This window comes from Panthera leo, chromosome A1 (assembly GCF_018350215.1).
Source record: "Panthera leo isolate Ple1 chromosome A1, P.leo_Ple1_pat1.1, whole genome shotgun sequence".
NCBI classification, from domain to species: domain Eukaryota; kingdom Metazoa; phylum Chordata; class Mammalia; order Carnivora; family Felidae; genus Panthera; species Panthera leo.
This window is the reverse complement of record NC_056679.1, coordinates 164912098-164929266: the sequence shown is the minus strand read 5'-3', so window position 1 is coordinate 164929266 and position 17169 is coordinate 164912098.

Below are 17169 nucleotides of genomic sequence, written 5' to 3'. Positions count from 1 at the left end.
CATATGAGCACAAGATGAACTCTAACATCACTAACCTACAAGAAGCTCTGTTCCATAATAGGTATTTGTCACTGTCATTTGACAGGCAAGGTTTCCACAACTACTAAGAGAAACAATACTTAACATGTCTGATCTCTTCTACGCAAACTGTACTACAAATATTTTTGACTATATTCACAACAGCAATAGTAGATAGAGTTATATAGCACTTGTCTTGAGGATAAATTGCTTCAATTATGTTATTCTCAGAAACAATAAGAGTCACTCTGATGATATTAGGCAGTTACAAAAAACAACATCATTTTCACTCTTCAGATGATTTCACCAATCATAGAGGACTTCTCACAATGCAATTTTACAAATGTAGTCCTAAGGACTTAATGTTTTTCTCTTTGTAGACTATCTGGTCACTTTTGTTTGTACATCATTTAAGAGATACATGTCCTACAATGAGATGTATATCTTAGCCTTTCTCCCAAAAGAAACTGCATGTGTATAGAGCAATTTTTTATACTAATATTTAGAATGGGTTAGTGTTCTCTAACTTGTTCCATACCCAAAAAACATTCTGTGGAAATTTTTATCTTAAATGTTTCCTGCAAAAATGCATCAACATAGGCCACTATATACATATACATATGCATATACATATACATATACATATACATATACATATACATATACATATACATATATATATTCTTCTGTCTTTGTTTCATCAAAACCAGAAGTGTCGGTTTTAAAAAGCAGACAAGAGAAAACCGCCAGAGGATTAGCAGAATGGAGTCTCCGGAGCCAAGCGCAGACAAGAGGCCCACGGAAGAGGAAAGGATTGGCACGAGATCTTCAATGTGATGAACAGAAAAAATATGCAGCCGAGAATCCTTTATCCAGCAAGTCTGTCATTTAGAATAGAAGAAGAGATAAAGGTCTTCCCAAACAAACAAAAACTGAAGGAATTTGTCACCACTAAACCAGCCCTACAAGAGATCCTAAGGGGGATCCTGTGAGACAAAGTACCAGAGACATCACTACAAGCATAAATCATACAGACATCACAATGACTCTAAACCCATATCTTTCTATAATAACACTGAATGTAAATGTATTAAATGCGCCAACCAAAAAACATAGGGTATCAGAATGGATAAAAAAACAAGACCCATCTATTTGCTGTCTACAAGAGACTCATTTTAGACCTGAGGACACCTTTAGATTGAGAGTGAGGGGATGGAGAACTATTTATCATGCTACTGGAAGCCAAAAGAAAGCTGGAGTAGCCATACTTACATCAGACAAACTAGACTTTAAATTAAAGGCTGTAACAAGAGATGAAGAAGGGCATTATATAATAATTACAGGGTCTATCCATCAGGAAGAGCTAACAGTTATAAATGTCTATGCGCTGAATACGGGAGCCCCCAAATATTTAAAACAATTACTCACAAACATAAGCAACCTTATTGATAAGAATGTGGTAATTGCAGGGGACTTTAACACTCCACTTACGGAAATGGATAGATCATCTAGACACATGGTCAATAAAGAAACAAGGGCCCTGAATGATACATTGGATCAGATGGACTTGATAGATATCTTTAGAACTCTGCATCCCAAAGCAACAGAATATACTTTCTTCTCGAGTGCACATGGAACATTCTCCAAGATAGATCATATACTGGGTCACAAAACAGCCCTTCATAAGTATACAAGAAATACAATAAAATGAAATTATACCATGCATACTTTCAGACTACAATGCTATGAAGCTTGAAATCAACCACAGGAAAAAGTCTGGAAAACCTCCAAAAGCATGGAGGTTAAAGAACACCCTACTAAAGAATGAGTGGGTCAATCAGGCAACAAGAGAAGAAATTAAAAAATAAATGGAAACAAACGAAAATGAAAATACAACAATCCAAACGCTTTGGGATGCAGCGAAGGCAGTCCTGAGAGGAAAATACATTGCAATCCAGGCCTATCTCAAGAAACAAGAAAAATCCCAAATACAAAATCTAACAGTACACCTAAAGGAAATAGAAGCAGAACAGCAAAGGCAGCCTAAACCCAACAGAAGAAGAGAAATAATAAAGATCAGAGCAGAAATAAACAATATAGAGTCTAAAAAAACTGTAGAGCAGATCAATGAAACCAAGAGTTGGTTTTTTGAAAAAATAAACAAAATTGACAAACTTCTAGCCAGGCTTCTCAAAAAGAAAAGGGAGATGACCCAAATAGATAAAATCATGAATGAAAATGGAATTATTACAACCAATCCCTCAGAGATACAAACAATTATCAGGGAATACTATGAAAAATTATATACCAACAAATTGGACAACCTGGAAGAAATGGACAAATTCCTAAACACCCACACTCTTCCAAAACTCAATCAGGAGGAAATAGAAAGCTTGAACAGACCCACAACCAGCGAAGAAATTGAATCGGTTATCAAAAATCTCCCAACAAATAAGAGTCCAGGACCAGATGGCTTCCCAGGGGAGTTCTACCAGACGTTTAAAGAAGAAATAATACCTATCCTTCTCAAGCTATTCCAAGAAATAGAAAGGGAAGGAAAACTTCCAGACTCATTCTATGAAGCCACTATTACTTTGATTCCTAAACCAGACAGAGACCCAGTAAAAAAAGAGAACTAAAGGCCAATATCCCTGATGAATATGGATGCAAAAATTCTCAATAAGATACTAGCAAATCGAATTCAACAGCATATAAAAAGAATTATTCACCATGATCAAGTGGGATTCATTCCTGGGATGCAGGGCTGGTTCAACATTCACAAACCAATCAACGTAATACATCACATTAATAAAAGAAAGGATAAGAACCGTATGATCCTGTCAATCGATGCAGAAAAGGCCTTTGACAAAATTCAGCATGCTTTCTTAATAAAAACCCTTGAGAAAGTCGGGATAGAAGGAACATACTTAAACATCATAAAAGCCATTTATGAAAAGCCCACAGCTAACATCATCCTCAATGGGGAAAAACTGAGAGCTTTTTCCCTGAGATCAGGAACACGACAGGGATGCCCACTCTCACCGCTGTTGTTTAACACAGTGCTGGAAGTTCTAGCATCAGCAATCAGACAACAAAAGGAAATCAAAGGCATCAAAATTGGCAAAGATGAAGTCAAGCTTTCGCTTTTTGCAGATGACATGATATTATACATGGAAAATCCGATAGACTCCACCAAAAGTCTGCTAGAACTGATACATGAATTCAGCAAAGTTGCAGGATACAAAATCAATGTGCAGAAATCAGTTGCATTCTTATACACTAACAATGAAGCAACAGAAAGACAAATGAAGAAACTGATCCCATTCACAATTGCACCAAGAAGCATAAAGAGAGAGACAGAGCAAGAGATGGGGAGGGGCAGAGGGAGAGAGAGGGAGACACAGAATCCAAAGCAGGTTACAGGCTCTGAGCTGTCAGCACAAAGCCCAACATGGGGCTCGAACCCACAATCTGTGAGATCATGACCTGAGCCAAAGATGGACACTCAACCAACTGATCCACTCAGGCGCCCCATGGAACTATCTACTGTCTTAATCTTAATGCTCTACTGGAGGAAGAAACGACCTTAGCTTGAAAATAGCTAGGCCTGCAGGATCCTGTGAGCCTTCTTTAGCAAATGAAAATCTTTTCGGAAACTTCCCTTTGCCTTTACCTCCCCCAAATACCAAGTATATAATTAGTCTCTCCTCAGAATCTCAGGGCAGCTCTGAGGGGAACCATGGGTCCCCATGGTTTAATAAAATCACCTTTTTTGCACAAAAGATATCTTAAGAATTCTTTCTTGGCCTTTGGTCCCAGACGCCCACCACCATTCCCAAACTGCATCAGTTTGACCACAAATTCTTTAACTAAAATTATCTATGTGATTTGCATTAATCATTTATGTTCAGTTTAGAAAGAATCCATTTTTATTTTCTCTCCACCAACCAAGATGACATTAATGTTCCCTTTAGCTTGAACTAAACTTTATATAGGTTTCTTCCTGACCCTAGGCCCTGACCTTCCTTTTCTTAGACGATTTACCTTAGTAACTTGTAAATTCTTTCCCTGCCCCTTTGAAATGTAATCTCAAAAATCTTTCTTAAAGCTTCTTGCCAGTGTTGAGTAAGTGCAGTTAGCAAACACAGGAGGCCTACCTTCCCCTACCATAGCTCTTAAAAATTCTGCAGTCTTTTTTTCAGTAGAGTTGAGCTCAGATTATGTTCTAGCCTCTCTCCCTCTTGTAATATTCTTGAATAAAGTCTTCTTTCTTTAATTTTACTATCCAGGTTAATGTAGTTCACATAATAATTCTCATTATGACAAATATAGGTTCTTATTTATCTTTTAAGTTTTCAGTAAGCTAGCCACCTCACTGTGCCTATCCCAAAGCAGACCTTCAGAAATCATTTGTTGAGAGGATGACTAAGAACTTCTAGGTCTGGCCAATTTTATAATGTAATGATCAAGGTGAAGTATGTTAAAGGAATTCCTCAAGTGTGTTCAATTAATAGCATTATTTAGGACCAGTTACTCTTTGGCCTGAAATGGAGATTTTTAATTAAATAGAAGACCAATTTTGCAACAGGTATATTTATAATTTAATACAAATTGAGAAGTGTTTGATGAATTTGATTCCATGACTAAACATTTTATACACTGAATTAAAAATGAAGTGTCTCGGGGTGCCGGGGTGGCTCAGTCTGTTACGCTTCTGGCTTCAGGTCAGATCATGAACTCACTGTTCCTGGGTTCCAGCCCCATGTTGGGATCTGTGCTGATAGCTCAGAGCCTGGAGCCTGCTTTGGATTCTGTGTTTCCCTCTCGCTCCCTGCCCATCCCCCACTCGTGTTCTGTCCCTCTGTCTCCCCAAAACAAGTAAATGTTAAAATACATATATATATAAAAGTTTCTCAATTCCTTGCTGTTCATTCTTATGATTTCCAGTCAGTACAATGTTTATGCTTTATCTGGTGTGGTATTTGCTTTCATCTGAGGACTGTTAAGGGCGCCTGTCCGTTTCTCTTCATAAGCACTTAATTTGAAAACAAATCATTAGACTACACCACCTTGAGCAGGTTGAAAACAAAGCACTTCTGTGCATGCATTCAATAGACTTTCGGCTCAGAACATAAAGGTAGATCTCAGTAGCTGTGTTGTAAAAGCCTTTTTTTCAGTAGTTTCTTTGAGTTCAACTCTTTACCATAGAATAAATCCATTTGGGATACTTTGCAACAAATGGAGTCAAGAGGAGGGTTTAGTTTAGACAGTCCAAAACAAAGACAGGATTCCTTTTATTCCAATGCAACAAGACCTCCATAATCCTCTTGAAGACAATTTCTGTAAATATGCCTATTTCCTCATAGTAGCATTGCTTTACTTCTATATTTATTTGATTGCAATTTAACTAATAAATAAGATCGTGATTATTTCTGGCTCTTAAGTTTCTCTGATTGGGCTGTAACCGTTTTACCTCATGTTGAGAAATAATTGACTCCAAAAGTGAAACAAAAGAGAAAATGCTTTTTACGTTAAACATTCACTCAGTAAACATTTTCTGAAGAGAGAGGAGAAGTCACTGAAATACTTTCAATTACCTTTTTTAAAGTAGATATTTTGGTGAGAACTTATGTCATCATTTTTATTTGCTATCATTTTATGGTAGTATTATAATTTAATGTCTTTAAAACTTGAATGAATCTTCATTTACACTGACAGATACCGGTGTAGTTGGGAAAAATGCCTTTTCAACAAAGGCAGCATTCTCCTTTGAGAATCTTATTGTTTGGGGAACACACTTTACTGGACATAGTGCTTATACAAGATACAATTCTATGTTCCTTTCTGAAAAGCAGAGTTTGAGTCAGATTAGGGGAATGAATCTGCATAATATGTAGAAGTATTTCAACTCCCTAGTTGAAGATTATTATGATGTCAAATGATTTTTCCTCCTCAGACTGGACTTCCTCACATGCAAAAGATGTATGTGCTATAGAAAAACTGGCTAATAAAGAAACATTTGTGGAAAGCTATGGAGGCTGCTTCTAGAGCAATGATATACTATTATTTTTACCTTTTTTTCTTGCTGGCCCTTCAGGTAAAGCTTTCTTCAACACCATATTCTGACATTTAGGGAAATAAACAAGGAGCTCTGTTTACAATTGGGGTGAGCAGTTTAAAGAAACCGACAGCATGCTATTTGAGGTCAGTGTGGCTAGAGTTCAAGGGGCTAAGCCAGATCAGGATAGCTTTGAACAGGAAATTATTCCATGGAGATTTATGAAACACACAGGGAGAAGACTGCACTTCCAACATTGGTGCAAGGAGAGCTTGTGGACACTAGTAAATGGCTACTGGATGGAGTGGTAATCCTGACTGAAAGCCAGAAAGAACAAGAGAACATGGAAGATGATAGAATTTTTAAAAAGTGTGTTTGTGTGTAAAAATATTAATTAAAAGTGCTTTCATTTTGTCCTCAACTTATGTAAGGCAAGTGGTATCATAATCACCTATTTGTCAACCATAATTTACGAAAACTGAAACATTAACAGAGAAAGGTAGAAGGCGGGGGAGCGGGAATCACAAGTAATAGGGGTCTGCATGAAAACCAATAATCCAGGAATCTAAAAATTCAAAGAGCTAAAAATTCCATCCCTGAAAAGAGGAGAATTCATTAACTCTAGACAATGTCATAAACTTGTCGTAGATTGTTCATGACAATTGATCTCAACTAATCCTCCTCACATGATTTAGCAAGGTTTAAAGACTAACCTGTCTTTCAGTCAGAAGATTCTGACTGATCTTTTGGTTGGATTTTGTCTGTTGAGGATACTGAAAAGTCCACAGATATGATAAATCCTTGATACTGGTCAATGCAACCCTGTACCCACTTATTAATTATTCAAAGTTGTTTTGCAGTTAGGACTTTATGCAGAGAGGCAGGCATTCAATAAAGCTGTAAAAGTTTTGTCAATATAAATAAAGAATGTGTCCCAAAGTGTACTGGGATTCTATCCTAAGTCTTGGACAATTTTTCCTAATTAGATTATAGTGAGGGTAGCAGAATGAAGAGCCTATATTTAATTCAGCATATTTATATTCTAATTAACTCCCTTAAGATACTGATCTTTAAATGGTGTGATATTATGTGTTATCAACAAGAGGAGTCAAGATATCTTAATATTCTAGATATAGAATTTCTTAATCAGTACTGGTTTGGCACTAGAATAATACATATTTATTTTATCTAACTTTCCAAACTCGGATTTCATATAAATATAAGCTAGAATCATACCTTTGCTTTCATGTACGCTACAACGGTGTTGCTTTGAGTTACCCTGTAGACAATGAGAGAAGAGTAAACGCTCATTATTATACAAATATTTATAATTGGCAGTAATAGTTTTCTGCATGTCAACAGGTACCTCTGAAGTACTTTAAAGGGGTTTTTTTTTTGTTTGTTTGTTTTTAATTTAGTTAACTGCGTTCCTTTTTATCTTTTGCAGACTATTTACGTGAATAGCAAGTTTTAACCAAAGGCACCTAACAAAAATATTTCTCAAAGAGGAAAGACAAAGGAATAAGACATTCTTAAATTATCTGTTTGGACTAGAATAATCAAATTCCTCTGTGATACTCTAGCCTACCTTTAAAAGATCATCAGTGGAGGATCTATATTTTCAAAAGATAATGCACTCTAGCATTACAAACTCTCATACTTGACTATCAACACAAATGGAATTATTACAAAAATGATGACTCTTGGATCCATGAAACATCTCTTTATTGACATATTAACAAAATATTTATTGAGCTTCTCCTGTCAGGTATTATATCCTTATTAACTCTCTATTTTAGTAGGAATATACAACAACAACAAAAAGCAAGTAAATAGGCACCTACATAAGATAAAAATGGTTGAGTCATAGAGAGAGGCAGAGGAGGGGTCAAGGGTTTCATTTGCTTTTCTTATTCCCAATGTGTTAAAAACCAAAATTTAAAGATCTTCTTGGGTTTATTCAAGGATTCATGAATTGGGCAGTTTTCTATAGAAGAGATATAAAGGAACTGCTGTAGCAGTGAAACACACACAGAGAGTCGGGACACCTAGGCTTTTCTTTCTAGGAAGCAGCTTTATTCGTGCCCACAAGGGCTTAGAGGGCTAAGACCCAAAAGGCTGAGCCCGGAGGGCAGTAGGGGGTTGTCTTTTGTACAATTTTTGCTCCTTTGTCTCCCATATATGGTAACATACAGTCTGAATGGGCAGTCTGTGTTACAGAGTCAAGAGGAAGATCGCGCATGCACACATAGCCAGATTGCCTTCCCTTGTCTTGAGGTTTTCACCACATTCCTTAGGGAGGGGCTCTAGCACACTATCAGGAGCTGTACAAAGTAAAAGACTTTTATGGCCAGGAGGGAGTGGGACAAGGAAGTTATACTAGTAAAAAAGCGGATTCAATGTGGCAAGGTCACTTTCCTGTAGGGGACTGCAGAGTCTATCAAGCAGATTACCTCACTACTGCTAACCAGGTGATTGGTTTATGATTCCATTTCTGAGAGGCCAAAACTGTAATTAAGTTAAGGCTCAGTTTGGTGACGTGGGGCTTAACACAAGTGACTCCATCTTGGGCCTGTTATCTTTTCATCAGATGGGATGAGCTAGAAAAAAATTGAATTAATTAAACTTGGTGCCCAACCAGATATGTGGGCAACTTTTATTTCATCAACTGCTGCATACTTGAACAGAGTATAAATATCATATGATTTTCATTATACCATTCATCATGGTGGGGTCTCAGGGATCACATTCTCTCTCTGTTTCTTTGCATGTATCATTGTAAAATTATTAAGTGATTTAGGGCGTCACCAAATCACAAAGTAATACATAAAGTACTGTCTTTCTAATTATGATTTATTGCTAAGTTCAACATTGGGAAATTGGATCAGTCTGGTAGGATGATTTGAAAGTAGAGATCTTGAGCTTGGGTCTGTTAGTTTCTAGTTACACAGCCTGGAACAATTCATTTCACCCCTTGTATCTCTTCTTAAAATGAAAAATGGTACAAATGCTTACTTTACTGATGTGATTTATTTGAAAGCACTGTATAAAAAGTAAAGTGATTAATAGATTTTAATTATGATTACTGTCAAATTTATATAATAGATATTACTTGGGTACCCTTTCTGAACTGAATATGAAAATAAATATTTCGGTACTGTGTAACATTTCATGGAGAAGCATATGGAGAGAATTTTTAAAGAAGAAATCAGTGCTATAGAATTCAAAGACCTACAGAGTATTAGACTATTCATATTGTTTCTAGGATATTCTTTGGCATGCTTATAAAGGAGATAGAAGGAACTCACTTTTAAATACTTAAGGATATTGGCAATGTATAAAAGAGGTATTGGAAATAAAATCCTGTGTAAAGACTTTAAGATGAAAATACTGTCTTAGGTACTTTAAAATGCTAGGACATCTGAAAGACAAGGATAGACTGAATATATTAGCATGTTAACACTTTGTGGAGTATGAAAAAGTATTTAAATTTATTGATTGGTGGCAAATATCTGAAAATACGGGCAGGGCCTAATAGGCTAAAATACTGATCTTATTCAAGTTTAGTACAACTTGCAACTTAGAAACAAGTTGTGCAATACACAGAAAGCATGTATGTCATCTGAAATCAAAATGAATTATGTTTATTCTAATTTAATTCTTGACACAGTGTTTAAGTATAATAAATTGTTTGACAGCAAAAACAGACATTGCACAAGATTTTAATGGGCAGTGGAATTTAAAGAAGTTGCTATCCTCGTGTAAGTTTTGGCCGCAGTTCTTACAGAAATTAGAAAATCTAAATGGTCCAGAAAGAACCTAGATAACTTTTTTACTTTAAACAAAAGTAGGCAGTCATTCAGAAAAATAGTTGCTCATAGAACCACAGATGTAAGCTTCACACTTTGATTTCTCAGCAACTAGTGCTACAAATTAATTTAGGCTAGCTTAACAGGGTTTGTAATAGGACCTTATCTCTGAGAGTTGCATCATGTTTAAACAACCTAAACTTAGACTGATATGGGTAGATCCACAGAGCTGAAGAAGAAGAGCTGTGGAGCATGTATTGCGATCTGAGGGCAGATTTGGGAAATCCTAAATGAGTCAGAAATAGTGCCAGTAATAAAGTGAGCAGAGGGCCCAAGAAAATATAATAAATAAATTAGATAAAAACTCATGGGAAGAGCAATGGAAAGAACATTTTGTATCAAAGTCAGAAAAAAAAAAAGAATTGTTACTTTTTGGGCTTTTGAGTAGCCAGTTCATGGCTGTCTAAATGCCATCACCCCAGGAGTTAATTTGCCAGAGAAATATGAACATAAACTTGTACCTGTGTCTCCATGCTTTGTGTCAAGTGACCCTGACCTTCCTTGTCACTACTGATTGGACCAGAAATTTGCAAAGGGCACAAAGTGAGACATTTAGAGGCTGGAGTTCAGAGGCTGGAGTCTGTGATGAACTTAAAGATTTACTAACTCCTAAGAGTTCATGAAAAAAAGTGCACAGATTTTAACATAAGCCATTTAAAAGTTTGGCTCAGGGGGCTGGTGGATTCTCTCAATGAAGTCATGATTTTGACCTCTACTAATGACAAACAAAACAGCAAATAAAATGAAAACTGTCAAGTAATAAATGCTCAACCATCTAAGAATGATAAGACTGTGTGTCTTATTATAAGACTGTGAGTCCTATTATAAACAATGACCGCAAAAGTTTTTTGCCAAAAAAGGATAATAAAAATAAAGAAATTAAGCTTTGATTTTTAACTCGAAAGCTTTGTGTAATGTTCCACAGTGTTTCCTTTAGTATGACAATATCCCACATAATTACAAATTCAAAAAGAAAATGAGGAGGTTTATAGAAAGAAAGGAAGAATAACAATTTAAGTATAATTGTTCTCTATTTAAAGGAGATTCAAGAAATCATCTTTAAATAAACATTTGACTATTTAACTGTGCATTTCCATAATCCTTGTTTTGTTTGGAATAAAGCATACATTTGATAAATCCCTATCTGTTAAATATATTAGCAAAAATGGTTGGGACAGTGTTTCATAATTTGGATCCATGAACCAAAAATTCTGTGCCATGAACCAAAAATATCAAAAATTGTCATTCTACACAATTTGTTTTGCTAACTATATTAGGGGACCTATAGATCATTCTTAAGGGATGGTTAAGAAACCAATATATAAAAAGGAAAGACTATTTCACTGCATCTTAGAATTGGTCAATACACAGATATTATGGATAAAAATGCACACATGATCACATCCTGCTATCTGGTTTCCAGAGGACCCAAACAAATACAATAATGTTTTGATTCTCCTAAGAAATAGACTTTGCTTTCAAATTTACTGCCTGAAATATCTATCACACACAGTGTCAGATTTGGGCTAAAATTCCCCATTTATTTTTCAAGAAATTTTCTATTAATTTTAAATGCGTTTACTCAAAGCTTATAATTTTTAAAATTACTCACCACACATAGTAATTTATATACTTATAGATAAAACAGAAATAAGGTAAATAAGAAAAAAACTACAAGGAATTCTTAAACCTTGTTACAGAACTTCAGATGAACAAAAAAGACACAAATTACTTTTACAGATATATCACACTTTCCATAGCGCAAATCTGTTCCTGGGATGATTAGGAATACAGTCTCCCCTTTGGACTCTTAACAGCAACAGTGTGAAAAATCACCTATCTGAATGCTCATAATTTTTCACTGGGTCATTTCTTACTTGAGGGTCCTGGCAGTCCCTAAACTCACACAATATACAGCTATAGTTTCCATCACTTCTGTGACCAACCTTCACTAATACAGGTCATCTCAGGTTCAGTGTCTCTCCCTTCAGTCGAACAGCTACTTCATGTTTATTGCTGATCTATATACAAGCCTCCTGATCCAGCTTCCTCTCCACACTGTCCTGAAATCTTCAGCTTGCCCATTGTAAGACTTAATGACTTACTAATTTTGCTATTATCTATTACCTGCCATCCACTTCCTCACTTCTCACTTATGTGGTTCCCTTGTATATATGGAATATATAAATATTCCTTATTTAGTGACTATTCAATGTTTAGTTAATTTTACTTTCTTGTTTTGGACACATAGATAACATATCACACAATGTTTAAGGGCATGAACCTTACAATTTAAATAAAAATCTGCACCTGAGATGTTTCTGTCACTCACTAGTTGTATGATATTGAAGGAATGTTTCTTCTGTAAGCCTTTGTTTCCTCTGAGGTAAAAATGAGAATGAAGTATTAAATTTTTCTTAAAGTCACGATGAGAATTAAATCCGATTATGGAAAGAACTGAACATGTGAGACAAGATAAGAATTTCAAAATGAAAAGAATTGCCATATATAATTGTAACACTTCTGTTATGGTTATACTGAAATAGGGTTTACTCCCATGACTACTAGTTTAATATTTTAATTTTTGTTTCAGTCAGGGTAGGCTGAAGTTAGACTGCAGTAATGAATAAGTAACTTCAAAAAGCTCAAGGAATTAAAAACAATTAAAAATGATTAATTTTTTAGACACGTTCATGTCCATTTCAGGCAAGCTGCAGAGCTCTGCTTTATGTCACTATGTTTTAAGTCTGGTCCTGATGCTGATACAATAGTCACTGTCTTGAATACACAGCTCACTACTGCACAAGGAAAATACAGTACACACTATGAGTACACAGAACTTCAAACTTACTTTTTAAAAATGGTATGTCTCACTTCTCCCATACCACTGGCAATGTAGCAAGTCACATTTAAAGGTAGCTGTCAAGTTCAATCCTATCATTCACCTAGGAAGAGAGAGAAAAGGAAATAGTTTATGAATAATAACAATACCTACTATAGTTATTATGTTTCATTTCTCCCAGCAACTGCATTAAGAAACAGGTTTTAAGAACTCATGATTTATAAGGCATTGAAGATCACAAGGAGCACTCTTTTCTCAAGAAGGGAAACACTTTATTAGCTTTACTTTTGAAACATTCCTGAAGGAAAGCATTCATGCTACACAGTGAGATACGTATGATTCCCAAAGCCTTGTAGAATCAGCCCTTCCAGAAGAGAGTAAGAAGGTCTTGTTTCAGCTCACAATTTTATTCAAGAATCTCTTAGTCGTGGCTGTGAACTAGAGTCACTTGTGAAGTTCTATCTTGTTTTGTTTCATTCCGATATGTATATACTTAGGTAGGCTTCACAACAGAACTAATATATAAGAATATCAGGGATTGCACTGGGTTGTCAAGGTAAAAGTACTGCCTTATTCAAAGGTGTGAATCAATTCATTTTATTTTTAATTCATTCTTATAAGATTACTGGACATACACAAATGAAACATATGAATGAAAAATGAGACAATTTTCCTAAAATTATAAGTGCATCTCACATGTGTGCATGCACACATACACAAATAGGTACTCTCTCACATGTGTATAAAATACATGTAAACTTTAAGCTCTAATATAAATGTGTGTATATTTCTTTAGATATTCATAATATACTTTATGCTAATTGTAAAACCAGGAGAAGATGTAGAAAAGGGACTAGAATATTAGCTTTTAATCACCTTATTATAAAAGGCACATATTTTTCTATAATAGCATTTTGGAAACATTTACCATATGCCAATTGAGTGTGTTTTATGATTATGTTTTCATTGATTTTAAATAATTTTTATTATTTACATAATTTATGATGAATCAATCATGATCTAGAAAGGTCATGGCAGCACTTATAACCTTATTGTTTGGTTAAAACAATAACCTTATTGTATGGTTTACAATTTTTTTTAAAGTGTATGCTTTCAAGCATTGTAACTGTCTTGTAAGTTTCAGGGCCCTTAGATTATCTCAACCAGTAATGATGCCTACTCACTCTTATGGGATTTAGACAAAGACATATTCAGGTACATAGAGATCAGGATGAGTGATGGGCAAAATAATGTCTACATATTAGTAGTGGTCAAATAGGTAGCAGCCAAAGTATTAGACAGGATTTACTGATTAACACTAATAAAGTCAGAGATTGCTGTAAGCATCATGTGTAGTTTCAGTCAGGTAACTGTAACACCTCTAAGAGAATTAGTAAACTCTGAATACTTTATGTAAAGTCCAAAGAGGCATTCCTGAATCAGTATAGGCCAGCTTTAATTATAATTAGTAATAGGGATATACAACCTATATCAGGCACATTTGGCTTGAAAATCAAAGCATAAGAGTGGCAGTCCCATGTATTATAAACCTGCAAGTAAAACTAAAGACAATCTGAAATTTTACAGATATCACCAGAATTCAAAATAATCTTTCAAGGTATGCTTCTTCATAAAGTTAAAACATGAAGAAATTCAGTCTCACAGAAATTATTTAACTTTTATAGCTTTCAGCTGGTAAACAGAGGCCAAGATGTGATCTGCAAAGACAAATTTCTTTGCATAATTAACAATGTAACCAAATGATATTCACTTCTGATAAATACACGGCACAGTTCTTTTACAACTGTTCCTTTAAAGTTTACATACACAAAAAGGTGCTTCTTGGGCCACCTGTTTTAGAGTGGAGAGTAGAAGACAGGCAAGGGACAGTGAGTTGGTGAGTCTCCAGATCCATTTCAAAATGAATAGTTCAAGTTTTCTCTCTCACACATTAGGGTTCTCTGTTAACTTTTTTTTTTTTTTAACAAGAAATAAGAAAAAGAAAATCACTGAAATCATGTATTACATCTTCATAAAGTCCAATGAGATATGTATTATTGCTACTACAATTTTATACATTATACACTTGAGGCCCATAGAGATTAGATATTTTGCTGCAGATCACAGATCTGGCAAAAATCAGACTACAGAACCAGTGGTCTTAAACATGGAATACTTAGAATATTCCTTGGCATAATATAAGTACTGCATAAACATTTTATTGCTGTCTTGTTATTCCTCAACTATGTCATACAGAGAATGTTTCCCACTTCAATGAAGACATGAAAGGTAAAAATGATTCCAGTTAAATTCTGTGAAGGGAATAACTACCCAAGACAGGTTGATTTGCCCTTACTATTCCAAAATGAGGATGAAGAGAACAAGACAGATTTCTTTCACAATTCACTGTAAAATAAGTTTTGTTATTTGTTAAAATAAAATATTTTAACTAAGCTAGAGCAAAATACAGAGAAATTAATAGATTAGAATGTATTAAATAAATTAAAAACTAAAATGAACACAATATATGTGCAGCCAAATCACACCAAAATTTTAAGGAACAATTAATTCACCTCTTGCAAAGTTCTTGGAAAAAATAAAAAAGGAGAACAGGCTACTCAGTTACTTCAGAATGTTGGTGTACCTTAATTTCAAAATCAATTGAATGAGTCTGTGTAGGTTATACGACACTTTGGTGTAAAAGAAAAAAAAAAAAAATCAAAGTGATTAGTTTACCTTCATGACCTGATCATGCTATATATCCATTAAAGATTAGCTAGAAATTCACTCCTAAGGATAGTATGAGACAAATCTATCAAACAAAGTATCTTACTAGTCTTTAGGAAAAGCAAAGATCATATTTACATAAGGAAACAGATTTATCTTAGAAAGATTCAAAGAACACAATGTCTTCTCTAAAGGTAAGGTAATACCTCAATAAGAATAATGTAAATTAATAACACAGGTACACGAATGTCCATTACATAAGAAAAAAACAAAACAAAACAAAAACAAAATTAAAACTTTCAGATTACCTGTAGTGGAGAGGGTAGTAAGAATAGGTAGAGAGGGTAACAAAAATATATTTTCATGGATGTAGTTATTTTGCAACTAGCTTTAGTCAATTATATATGATTATGTTTCCATGTCCACCAATATTCATGTATGATTACTTTTCAATTACTAAATAGTATTTTATTTTATTGAAATAATAATACAGCTACACATGACTGATGAAACGTATTTCACTTTTTTAGTAGAAACAATGCTATAACATGTTATTTTAGCTCTAGATTTGCATACATATTCAATGTTATCAAAAAGTAGCTTCTTAACTGTTAAAATAATACTAAAATGCATAAAGACAAGCAGTAAACTTCATTTATTGGACACAGGCTGCACACTGGCTTGTGTCTGAATTCTTGAAACTGCATTTGACCTTCCTGGTTCATGATAGTATGGATCCAGGCTCAGCTGTATCAATTCTGTCACAGTGCTATAGAAGGATGTACAGTTCTTACCTTCCACATAGTGGTTACATCTTTAAAAAATTGGAATACTTTGTCTAGGTATACAAGGATAATTTTAGCATAAAACTCATATCAAATAGTTAATCCCTTATCTCTTTACCTGTGGTATAACTAACTCTGTTTTAAATAGATCTGACTTTGGGCTAAATTTAAATGACTAGTACCTCCCAACCTTCTTCACTAATAAGGAAAGCTATCCTAAAACCATTAACTTATCAAGAGATATTGCTAAACTTTTTTTTATTCCTATTCTTTTCCTTGTGTTGTTTCATAATTCCTACATAGCCTTCATTTTTACCTGCCACCTGCTACCTGTCCTGACCCCCCATAAGAATTACTAAATATAAAATGCACTGTTTTGAAAAGCCTGACTGTAAACTTCATAAACAACTTCAGAATATTTGACCTGACATCTAGTTGATGATGTGCTTTTTGAGCTAGAAAAAAAATTAAACTTGGCCCCTCCCTCTAGATTCTCTATACCCTATGACAGCTCCCCCACAGATACACAGCCCATACCCGGGCTTCAATTTTTTTGTGTGGTTATTCACATATAGAAAGATGACTGTTGCAAAGTTGTTAGGTTTTTTTTTTTGGGGGGGACGTGTTTTTGTTTTTGCAAAGGACAAGAAAACTGGATAAAATTTAATATGTCAACAGTTTTTCTTTGGACGAGATAACAAGTAAAACAGGGAAACATGGCATAACGATTAGTTTTTGAAGATCAAACTTGCAACATGCACAATATAAGCAAGAAATTTATCATTCAGTTCAATTGTCACATCATCAATATAGAAAATCAGAATAAAGAAAACAACACTAGATACAGGTGAAGGTGAAAAGACATTTAGT